At 41.1% G+C, this 11,409-nt stretch overlaps 1 long non-coding RNA gene across 1 annotated transcript; it reads left to right on the forward strand.

Moving 5' to 3' along the window:
- The first annotated feature begins 10,020 nt into the window (after positions 1-10,020).
- On the forward strand, positions 10,021-11,016 carry LOC121840350. Its single transcript, XR_006079548.1, has 4 exons — positions 10,021-10,130; positions 10,255-10,333; positions 10,439-10,506; positions 10,837-11,016. It is a non-coding gene; the product is annotated as an uncharacterized LOC121840350 (long non-coding RNA).
- The last annotated feature ends 393 nt before the right edge of the window (positions 11,017-11,409 follow it).

Raw genomic sequence — 11,409 nt, forward strand, 5'->3', positions numbered from 1 at the left:
ATAATACAGGAAGGCACAAATTATAGTGCAATATTTACACGTGGTTTGGGGAAGGGGGATTTGGGGAAGGTGGGGTTGATATGTGTGTAGCATGATTTTATATGTGTGTGTGTGAGTGGGGGGCGGGGGTGTATGCGTGTGTGCGTGTGTGGTATATTTTAGCCAATGGGTGGCTGGCATCATGTGTAACCATATGACCCTGAGCTGACTGCTCCGGCGAATAATACTCAGCCTCATAATAGAGGAGCTGGGGGAAAGGAGGAAATTAAATTGTGGAATAGTAAGCAAGCATGTCCAGGCAAAGCGAGGCGAGGGGGTGCACGGTTCGGGGGACACCTCATGCTGAGCGCTGGAAAATGTCCCAGACAGCCAGAGCAATTGTCTGGCCGCCAGGGAGCCAAAGGTTCCTTGTAATCAGATTTGAGGTTTTATATTCTCCAGACTGGTGGAAAAAGCAACTGTGGTGTCTTGTTTGAGGGGTGTTAGTGGGCTCAGGCTGTGCTATCTACCTCTGTGTGTACCTAATGCCTGTCTACATGCTCCACATTGGCCGCTGTTTGTGATACTGGCCTAGGCTTTTGTCTGTTGCCAACAGGAACCATTTGTTCATGACACAGTGAGCCACAGGCAGCAGTGTGGGACTATTTATCTCTAAATAAGTCAACCTTGCAAATTAAAAAATCATATAATAAGCTGCATCTCTGATGATACTGCCTGCAAGATGAGTGCACTGTTGTTTTTATCTGCAATGTGTTTGAGATTATTCAGTTTAAGGGATAAACAATTTGTTCTTTTTTGGGTTTGGGGGTTTTAGGTTTAATTTATTTGCACCAAAGAAAACAAGTTAAAGACAAAACAGTACAGATAAAAAAAACTGGTGTGCAGGTGAGGTTGGAAACCCAAAAGGGCTTAAATGAAAACCCCACCAAAAAAACAATATACAAATATTAGTACAAAAAAAGTTTGTTCAATCAGTTAAACAAAGAATACTAATTACAAATGTTGATAGTATACTGAATATACAGGAAAAACATGTTTGATTATGTGTGTGTGTGTGTGTGTGTGTGTGTGTGTGTGTGTGTGTGTGTGTGTGTGTGTGTGTGTGTGTGTGTGTGTGTGTGTGTGTGTGTGTGTGTGTGTGTGTGTGTGAGAGAGAGAGCTAGGCTACATGGAGGAGACTACTGGGTAGTTTGGATCATCAGGCTGACCCCTAGTCTTCACTTGAAGTTATTGAGTGATGATGACGTTTTGTCAAAGTGAAGATAGGAATTCCAGAGTATGGAACCTCTGTATCTGCTAGCTAGAGCAATGAGAGGTGCGGCAGAGGGAAGGGTGAAGGTTATTGAGGAATTCCAGGGTATGGAACTTCTGTATCTGCTAGCTAGAGCGGCAGAGGGAAGGGTGAAAGTTATTGCAGTGTCGTGTTGAATGCATGGATTTGGGAATGAACATGGAAGAATCCATTGAAAGTTTAGGTAGGCTGTCTGGGAGGTATATGTATTTGTAGATGAAGGTTCATGGAGTATATTAATGGCAATATATTGAGTTTCTTAAACAGAGGGGCAGATGGAGCCAAGTAGTTAAAGGAGGTGGCTAGTCCTGCAAATTTCTTCTATGTGATGAGTCATTTGGGTAGGTAGGAAGCATGTGTAATAGCCCAGACAATATTGCAGTAAATGAGATATGGGTAACTTAAGCTGTAGTATAGTGTTAGGAAGCAAGGCTGATGAACCAATCCACTAATCTTTCTGATGATACACATTTGCTGCATATGCTTTTTCCAGGATAACTTTTCATCAACTACAACACCTAGGAATCTAGTGAATTAAACCTGGTCCATTTCATTCTCACCAATTGAGATTCTGGCTCTTACATTTTTTTCTTTCTTATTCTTACCAGTGAATACAACGCAGTTGGATTCTTTTTTACATTTAAAGATAATTTGATTATATGGAACCATTCAGAAAACTTGGTTATGCCTGAGTTGGCTTCATTGATTAGTAAATCGAAATTCTTGTGTGATAAAACCAAGTTGGTATCATCAGCAAAGAGAATGGGTCATTGATATAGATTAGGAATAACACAGGTCTAAGGATCGAACCCTGTGGAATGCCACAGGATATCCTGGTCCTGGTAGATGCACAACCATTTGCATATACAAATTGTTCTCTATCATGAACATAATTATATAAGATCATGAAAACCGTAATAATGTAATTTAGCAAATAATATTTCATGATCAACTGTGTCTAACGCATTGAATAAATCTAGGGGGTAAAATGCTATGCCTCTGCTAAGTAACAACAATGATTATTTCCTTGATGATATTGACTGTGCTTATCAACAAATGGATTGTACATGGATTGCAATCTTGTAAGACTTGATATTTGGCATGAAAAGCATCGTTAGGATTCACAACTTGTTAATGGGACAGATTCCAAGGTAGCATTCCAAGGGAAGTAGGTATAATTGAGACATCGGGATTGCGGCTCTTGAAAATACCCTGAAAACAAGTTCCTGTGAATTCATTTGATGTCCATTCTGCTCTCTATTGGAGAGAAAAAGTGAGGTCCCCCATTCAGAGCTCCACAATGATCCTGTTGAGTTCCAGCACTTTGCAGACCAGCTGAGCTCCTTTCTGTCCCCGGTCTCTAAAAAAGATACCGGGCCATTGCACACTCAATTGATATTCCACCACTCAAACTAAATATCATGAATGGAGGTCCAGACTCTATGAATCAGAAGACAATGCGCTTAGCTTAGCAGCAAACTGGCACTTTGTATGGTGTCTGTGGCAGCAGTGAGGAAGTGTCTAATGTGAGGCTCACAATTGTGCTTCTATAGAGTTCTAATGAGCTTCAGTGTGGAGGATGAATGGTCGGGGCCTTTCAGTGTGAGGGCCAGGGAGCGAGTTCACCCACACAATGGAAGCAGGCAGGCACTGCACTGCAGTAACACTGCAAAGCTAAGCCATTACAAGACCCACGATTAAGAGAGATAAAATAGAACCCCATGCTGAATAAATACTGAAATGTGTGGTTTTGAAGCTGCAGTCATTGTTCTGAATGAATTGAATCTGTCATCTAAGTACATACTGTACATCCACCCATCATTTAAAAAAAAAAATTAATCACCTTTATTTAACCAGGTAGGCTAGTTGAGAACAAGTTCTTATTTACAACTGCGACCTGGCCAAGATAAAGCAAAGCAGTGCAACACAAACAACAACACAGAGTTACACATGGAATAAACAAACATACAGTCAATAATACAATAGAAAACATCTATATACAGTGTGTGCAAATGAGGTAGGATAAGGGAGGTAAGGCAATAAATAGGCCCTAGTGGCGAAATAATTACAATATAGCAATTAAACACTGGAGTGATAGATGTGCAGAAGATGAATGTGTAAGTAGATATACTGGGGTGCATAGGAGCTAAATAAATACAGTATGGGGATGAGGTAGTTGGGTGGGCTATTTACAGATGGGCTGTGTACAGCTGCAACGATCGGTAAGCTGCTCTGACAGCTGGTGCTTAAAGTTAGTGAGGGAGATATGAGTCTCCAGCTTCAGTGATTTATGCAGTTCGTTCCAGTCATTGGCAGCAAAGAACTGGAAGGAAAGGTGACCAAAGGAGGAATTGGCCAGTGAAATATACCTGCTGGAGCGTTTGCTACGGGTGGGTGCTGCAATGGTGACCAGTGAGCAGAGATAAGGCGGGGCTTTACCTAGCAAAGATTTATAGATGACCTGGGGGCCAGCCAACGAGATCATACAGGTCACAGTGGTGGGTAGTATATGGGGCTTTGGTGACAAAACGGATGGCACTGTGATAGACTGCATCCAATTTGCTGAGTAGAGTGTTGGAGGCTATTTTGTAAATGACATCGCCGAAGTCAAGGAACGGTAGGATAGTCAGTTTTACGAGGGTATGTTTGACAGCATGAGTGAAGGATGCTTTGTTGCAGAATAGAAGTTGATTCTAGATTTAATTTTGGATTGGAGATGTTTGATGTGAGTCTGGAAGGAGAGTTTACAGTCTAACCAGACACCTAGGTATTTGTAGTTGTCCACATAATCTAAGTCAGAACTGTCCAGAGTAGTGATGCTGGACAGGCGGGCAGGTGCAGGCTGCGATCGGTTGAAGAGCATGCATTTAGTTTTACTTGCATTTAAGAGCAGTTGGAGGCCACGGAAGGAGAGTTGTATGGCATTGAAGCTTGTCTGGAGGTTAGTTAAAACAGTGTCCAAAGAAGGGCCAGAATTATAAAGGAGTATCATAGTGTGTGTGTGTGTGTGTGTGTGTGTGTATTTGCTGTTGCCCCAGCACGTTACCGTGACACTGGGCTGGTGTCTCCTCAGACTTGCATGATTATTATCCATGAGTATCAGACATCTTCATAACAGCTGCAGAGAGAATTGGAAAATTGCAATTAAAGATGATGGAAAATAAATAAATGCTCTGTAATTCACCCTGGGGAAAAAAATAAAAATTATAATGTATTCTTTAAAAGCATATTTATCATTATAGAGGTACATCTTAACCCCACAACTGCTCACGAGATAGCTGTTAATTACAGTGTTACAGATTGGTGCCCCCCTAACATAGGAAAGAGCAGGAAGCCTGTTGGGGAAATTCTTACACAGGGACACTCAAAGTCAATCGTAAATGAATACTCCTTCATTTGTCAGAGCGCTGGAGAGGTTCCAACCAACTCAATACAGCATAGTACACATATTAATCTCCCCTTTGGCAGCCCTAGCAGTTGTCCTATAAACGGCTATACACAGACAAGTTCTATTTGCATGATTTAGCATCATTACCATTTTGTTTCATTCATGTGACTGACCAATACTGGTTCATAACATGTGACAGACCAATATCTCACGAGGCTTCTTCTCTGTAAGCTGAGACCTTGAAACTGAGATATCTTTTGTAGTTCTCAAAACAAGGTCTGGGCGTCCTGCCAAATTGCAGATACTGATAAGTGAGGATTCGTTAAATCAGTGACTTGCATGAACACAGAAATTGGTTATTAGAACAACACATGAATAGAACACAGAAATTAGTTATAATGAAAGCACATTACAAGCCACTGAAGAGGGTTTGGGAATCAATATCACAATAGAGCCCGTAGCCATTGGGGAGAGAAGCATGTAGACCACAACCCCATTCTCTAGCTCTGAAGACAATGCATTAGATGCAGGTGCATCCTATCCATTAGAATCGTATATGGCATTTAACATAACTTTCTGGGTATTGTGATACATGAATACACCACAGGCGGCTGGTGGTCCCTTAATTGGGGGGGACAGGTTCATAGTAATAGCCCGTCGTTACGTGTTTGATACCATTCCATTAACTCCATTACAGACATTATTATGAGCTGTCCTCCCCTCAGCAGCCTCCTGTGGAATACACTAATGTATTCAGGAGTGCAGGGATCATAGTCAGTGAATCTGAAGTAGGGTTGTAGGCTGTGCCAATGTTTGTTGAAATCTCTATTGTGGACCAATGTAATGTCAGTATTGAAGCGTCCAACATGTCCTAAATTAGCCAAACTAGCAGAGAAGGCCACCTTTGGTCTGGCTGTGTTATCTGTCTTCAGCTTCTCCACCTCTCTCTCACTGGCTGTCACTGGCTTTCAGGGATGCATTCTCTCTTCAGCTCCTCCACCTCTCTCTCACTGGCTGTCACTGGCTTTCAGGGATGCATTCTCTCTTCAGCTCCTCCACCTCTCTCTCACTGGCTGTCACTGGCTTTCAGGGATGCATTCTCTCTTCAGCTCCTCCACCTCTCTCTCACTGGCTTTCAGGGATACATTCTCTCTTCAGCTCCTCCACCTCTCTCACTGGCTTTCAGGGATGCATTCTCTCTTCAGCTCCTCCACCTCTCTCTCACTGGCTTTCAGGGATGCATTCTCTCTTCAGCTCCTCCACCTTGATCTTTTGGAACAGCAGTTCAGCCTTAGTAACACTCTTAGTGACGCTCGTTCAAGGTCAGCCTAAGCTGTCTTTCAGTCTGGCCTCAGCTCCATTCTCTGTCCCACCACCATGTCTCTCGGGTTCTTCAGCTCAGTCCAGATGTCAGGGGTTGTAGCTCCATACTCCAAGACTTTGGATTTGTGATCAAATGTTTCATATGAGGGGGCAGTACTAAATGTCACCTTTTATTTTAAGGTATTTTCATACATAGTTGTTCTACTGTTTAGAAATAAAAGCACTTGATGTATCCAGTCCCCCTATTTGAAGAAGTCATCAGTATTTTGACAAATTCATTTCTAGTGTATTAAAGTAATAAAAAGTGTAGTATTTGGTCCCATATTTCTAGCATGCAATGGTTACATCAAGCTTGTGAATACAAACTTGGATGCATTTAGAGCTCGTTGTGATTGTTTCTGATTATGTTTTGCCCATAGGAACTGGTTCAAAATACTGTCCTGAGTAAGGTGTATGAATATTTATTCTTAGATGTACACTCTCTCCAAGGGAAAAAAAATAGACATCATAAAATGTATATTGATGAATGTAGAAATATACCTATGCTGATAGCAGTGTCAACTGCCTCCCCAGACTGCATTCAGTGGAACCACAGTGACATCACCTGTTCTGATCCAGTACTGCTACTAATATATTGGTAAAATCTCTGTAATTCCCAATCATGCTCACTAGATGGCACCAAGAAAAATAAATCAAACTAATATCCATTCCAAAAGCAGGATTTGTACTTACCGTTAAGCTGTATTGCAAACCTGAAGCACAAAAAATATCTTAAGTATCTTAACAAAAGTATCTTAGATTTTTTATTTACCCGTTATTTAACTAGGCAAGTCAGATAAGACCAAATTCTTATTTACAATGACGCCTACCGGGGAACAGTGGGTTAACTGCCTTGTTCAGGGGCAGAACAACAGATTTTCACCTTGTCAGCTCGGGGATTTGATCCAGCAACCTGTTACTGGCCCAACGCTCTAACCACTAAGCTGGCTACCTGCCGCCCCAAATAACGATTGTCTGTATTGATGTGATCTCTCACCATTTTGGATCATGCCAGACTTGGAATGCTTCATGCTTGAAATCATAGGTCTTATCCCAATTATTCAAATACATACTTTCTAGACAAACTGTCATAGCTCCTGCACAGAACAAATGAAGATCGTATAATGACAACAAGTATGTTATTGGAAGTGACATGTGACATTCAAGGATAACTGTCACTATGGGGCTTGTACAGTATTATAGCCCAGAGGAGCTGAAAAATGCTCTGGGGACAGAGAATATAGCCATTTCCCCCAGCTAGTTTTAATTCAGATACAAATACCCTGAGGTAGCAACCAATACTGACTCTCACTGCTTAAGGGGGAAATCCAATCAAAAACTATTTATTTTGTATTTGTATTACTAGTCCACTGTTGATACAGTCCTAAAATGTTTTACATGTCAGCAGTCAAGTTTTCAAGATATTGGACTTTCAAGAAGCAAAAAGTGTCACTGACCACATCATTATGATGATGCAAAATGCATCCCAAAACATTTTTGGGACAGTATCAACAGTGGACAAATGAAAAAAAATACAATAAGATTGACTGCTGTAGCCTCTGATATTAGTATTGCTCATTGGTACAGTATGATAATAGTGAGTGGTTGAGCTCCTAAGAGCATGTTAGGCTATGCATCCTACATCTGTCTATTAGGAGAGTCCCAGAGAACGAGTTCGCCCTGTCACTGTCATACATTTGAATTGCTTTTCATTCTTGGCTGCATGGCCACATTTCTTTGACTTTATTTTCCTGATGGCACTTTAGGAAATGATGACTTGTGGGCAATACTAAGTAATTACAATTCCTGTGCCTTGGCCTAGATGAGATTCAGTAATACAGTGTATTAGGAAAGTATTCAGACTCCTTGATTTTTTCCACATTTAGCCTTATTACAGCCGTAATCTAATATTGATTAAAAAACACTTTCCTCATCAATCTACACACAATACACCATAACAACAAAGCAAAAACAGTTATTTTTTTCCTTCTGCATATCTATGAAAAAAATATATATACACAGTGAGGGAAAAAAAGTATTTGATCCACTGCTGATTTTGTAAGTTTTCCCACTGACAAAGAAATGTTCAGTCTATAATTTTAATGGTAGGTTTATTTGAACAGTGAGAGACAGAATAACAACAAAAAAATCCAGAAAAACGCATGTCAAAAATGTTATAAATTGATCTGCATTTTAATGAGGGAAATAAGTATTTCAAATACTTATTTCCCTCATTAAAATGCAAATAATTTTATAACGTTTTTGACATGCGTTTTTCTGGAGTTTTTTGTTATTCTGTCTCTCACTGTTCAAATAAACCTGCCAATAAAATTATAGACTGATCATTTCTTTCAGAGGGCAAATGTACAAAATCAGTAGGGGATTAAATACTTGTTTCCCCTTACTGTATATCACATTTACATAATTATTCAGATCCTTGACTCAGTACTTTGTTGAAGCACCATTGGCAGCGATTACAGCCTCGAGTGTTCTTGGGTATGACACTACAAGCTTGGCACACCTGTATTTGGGGAGTTTCTCCCATTTCTCTCTGCACACCCTCTCAAGCTCTGTCATGTTGGATGGGGAGCTTTTCTGCACAGCTAGTTTCAGGTTTCTCCAGAGATGTTCAAATCGGGTTCATGTCCGGGCTCTGCCTGGGCCACAAGGACATTCAGAGACTGATCCCGAAGCCACTCCTGCGTTGTCTTGGCTGTGTGCTTAGGGTCGTTGTCCTGTTGGAAGGGGAACCGTTGCTCCAGTCTGAGGTCCTGAACACTCTGGAGCAGGTTTTCGTCAAGGATCTCTCTGTACTTTGCTCCGTTCATCTTTCCCGCAATCCTGACTAGTCTCCCAGTCCCTGTCGCTGAAAAACATCCCCACAGCATGATGTTGTCACCATAATGCTTCACCGTAGGGTTGGTGCAAGGTTTCCTTCAGACGTGATGCTTGGCATTTAGGCCAAAGAGTTCAATCTTGGTTTCATCAGACCAGAGAATCTTGTTTCTCATGGTCTGAGTCTTTAGGTGCCTTTTGGCAAACTCCAAGTGGGCTGTCATGTGCCTTTTACTGGGTGCCTTTTGTCTGGCCACTCTACCACAAATGGCTGATTGGTGGAGTGCTGCAGAGATGGTTGTCCTTCTGGAAGGTTCTCCCATCTCCACAGAGGAATTATAGAGCTCTGTCAGTGACCATCAGGTTCTTGGTCACCTCCCTGACCAAGGCCATTCTCCCCCGATTGCTCAGTTTGGCCGAACTGCCAGCTTTAGTAAAAGTCTTGGCAGTTCCAAACTTCCTCCATTTAAGAATGATGGAGGCCACTGTGTTATTGGGGACCTTCAATGCTGCAGAAATGTTTTGGTACCATTCCCCAGATCTGTGCCTCGACACAATCCTGTCTCGGAGCTCTATGGACAATTCCTTTGACCTCATGGCTTGGTTTTTGCTCTGACATGCACTGTCAAGTGTGGGACTTATATAGACAGGTGTGTAACATTCCAAATCATGTCCAATCAAGTTGTAGAAACATCAAGGATGATCAATGGAAACAGGATGCACCTGAGATCAATTTTAATCTCATAGCATAGGGTCTGAATACATATGTTTAAATAAGGTATGTTTTTTCACATTTTTTTCTCTCACTTTGTCATTATGGGGTATTGGGTGGACTGCTGAGAAAAAAATAACTAATTGTGGAAAAAAAGTCACAGGGTCTGAATACTTTCCGAGGGCACTGTATAATGAACAAAAATATGAGCACAAAATACAACAGTTTCAACAATTTTACTGAGTTACAGTTCATATAAGGAAATCAGTCAGTTGAAATAAATAAATTAGACCCTAATCTACAGATTTCACATGAATGGGCAGGGGTGCAGCCTTAGGTGGGCCTGGGAGGGATTAGGCCCACCCACTTGTGAGCCTGTATTCAGTTATATCCACTAGATAGCACTGTTCCTTTAAGAGATCCATCATTAAGGTGAGCAAGCAGTTATGGGATTGCGCATGCTCAGTGTGTAAGAGTGAGAGCAAACAATTACACTGGAGCGCTGTTGAGATCCATCGTATGTCCAACGTTACTTTAGATGGGTAAATAATACTTTTTGTCTTACTCTTGTACCGGAATGTATCAGATGTTGCATCATCTGCACTGTATAAGTTAATTTTGTAATATTTATGACAGACGGTCATGTTAACCTGTTGATACTTTCAGATTGACATGTTAGCTTCTTGCTAGCTGAATACCAGTGCTCTCAGAACCACATTGTGGAGTTGATAAGATTATTTGAAGCGTGAGTAATTATCAGAATGACATTCTATTTCATGTAAAGCTTCAGGGTGTTGTATTTTGTTTCGTTTTTGTATTGTAACCTCTGTTGATATGACATTCCCCCCAGTGCAGTAAGGGTGAAATGAGGAGCTATTGTTCCATATGGAGTTAAGGTATCATGTGGACAGTGTGTTTGTAAGTATTCATATATTTTTATGACAAATAAATAAGGACATATTGCACCCAGATATTTGAAATGTTAGAAAGTCCATTCTAACTGAACATTGTGGTCTCTGTATTTTGTTTTTCTATAGAAAGCAGAGCCACTAGGCATTTCACTTGGTACTTACTGTACTCGTTTTATGCACTTTATTAAAACAGATTTATTTCACTTGGTTGTAATTAAAACTGAACTTTACTTGGTGACTTCATCTTGTGGAGATTTCCCTTCTACATGATCCTATTTAGGCTTCGACAGAATAAACCCCAAATTAGTTTGTGTCCTGTGCTGTTTACTTTCACCAGGCTACATGAAGAACTCGGATGTGGAGGTCCTGGGCTGGCGTGGATACATGTGGTCTGGGCCGGTTGGACCTGCTGACAAATTTTCTAAAACGACGTTGGAGAAATTAACATTCAATTATCTAGCAACCGCTCTGGTGGACATTCCTGCAGTCAGTATGTCAATTGCACGCTCCCTCAAAACTTGAGACATCAGTGCCATTGTGTTGTGTGAAAAAACGACACATTTTAAAGTGGCCTTTTATTGTTCCACGCACAAAGTGCACCTGTGTAATGATCATGCTGTTAAATCAGCTTCTTGATATGCCACACCTGTCAAGTGGATGGATTATTTTGGCAAAGGAGAAATGCTCACTGACAACAAAAAAATCCCTTTCAGAAGTGAACCATTTCTCCCCCCCAGATGGCAACTGCAGATATTGTTTGAAAACTGTCTTTTTTTGTAAGGACAATTCATGACATCTACCCTCACAGCTACCTTTCCATCCATCCACCCACCCATTATTACTATTTTTCTTCCCTCTCAATGTGAGTGAGAGTAACTGTCTCCAGTGGAAACTTGCGAGGTAAATGAGG

The sequence above is a fragment of the Oncorhynchus tshawytscha genome, linkage group LG01 (assembly GCF_018296145.1).
Source record: "Oncorhynchus tshawytscha isolate Ot180627B linkage group LG01, Otsh_v2.0, whole genome shotgun sequence".
In the NCBI taxonomy this organism is placed as follows: Eukaryota; Metazoa; Chordata; class Actinopteri; order Salmoniformes; family Salmonidae; genus Oncorhynchus; species Oncorhynchus tshawytscha.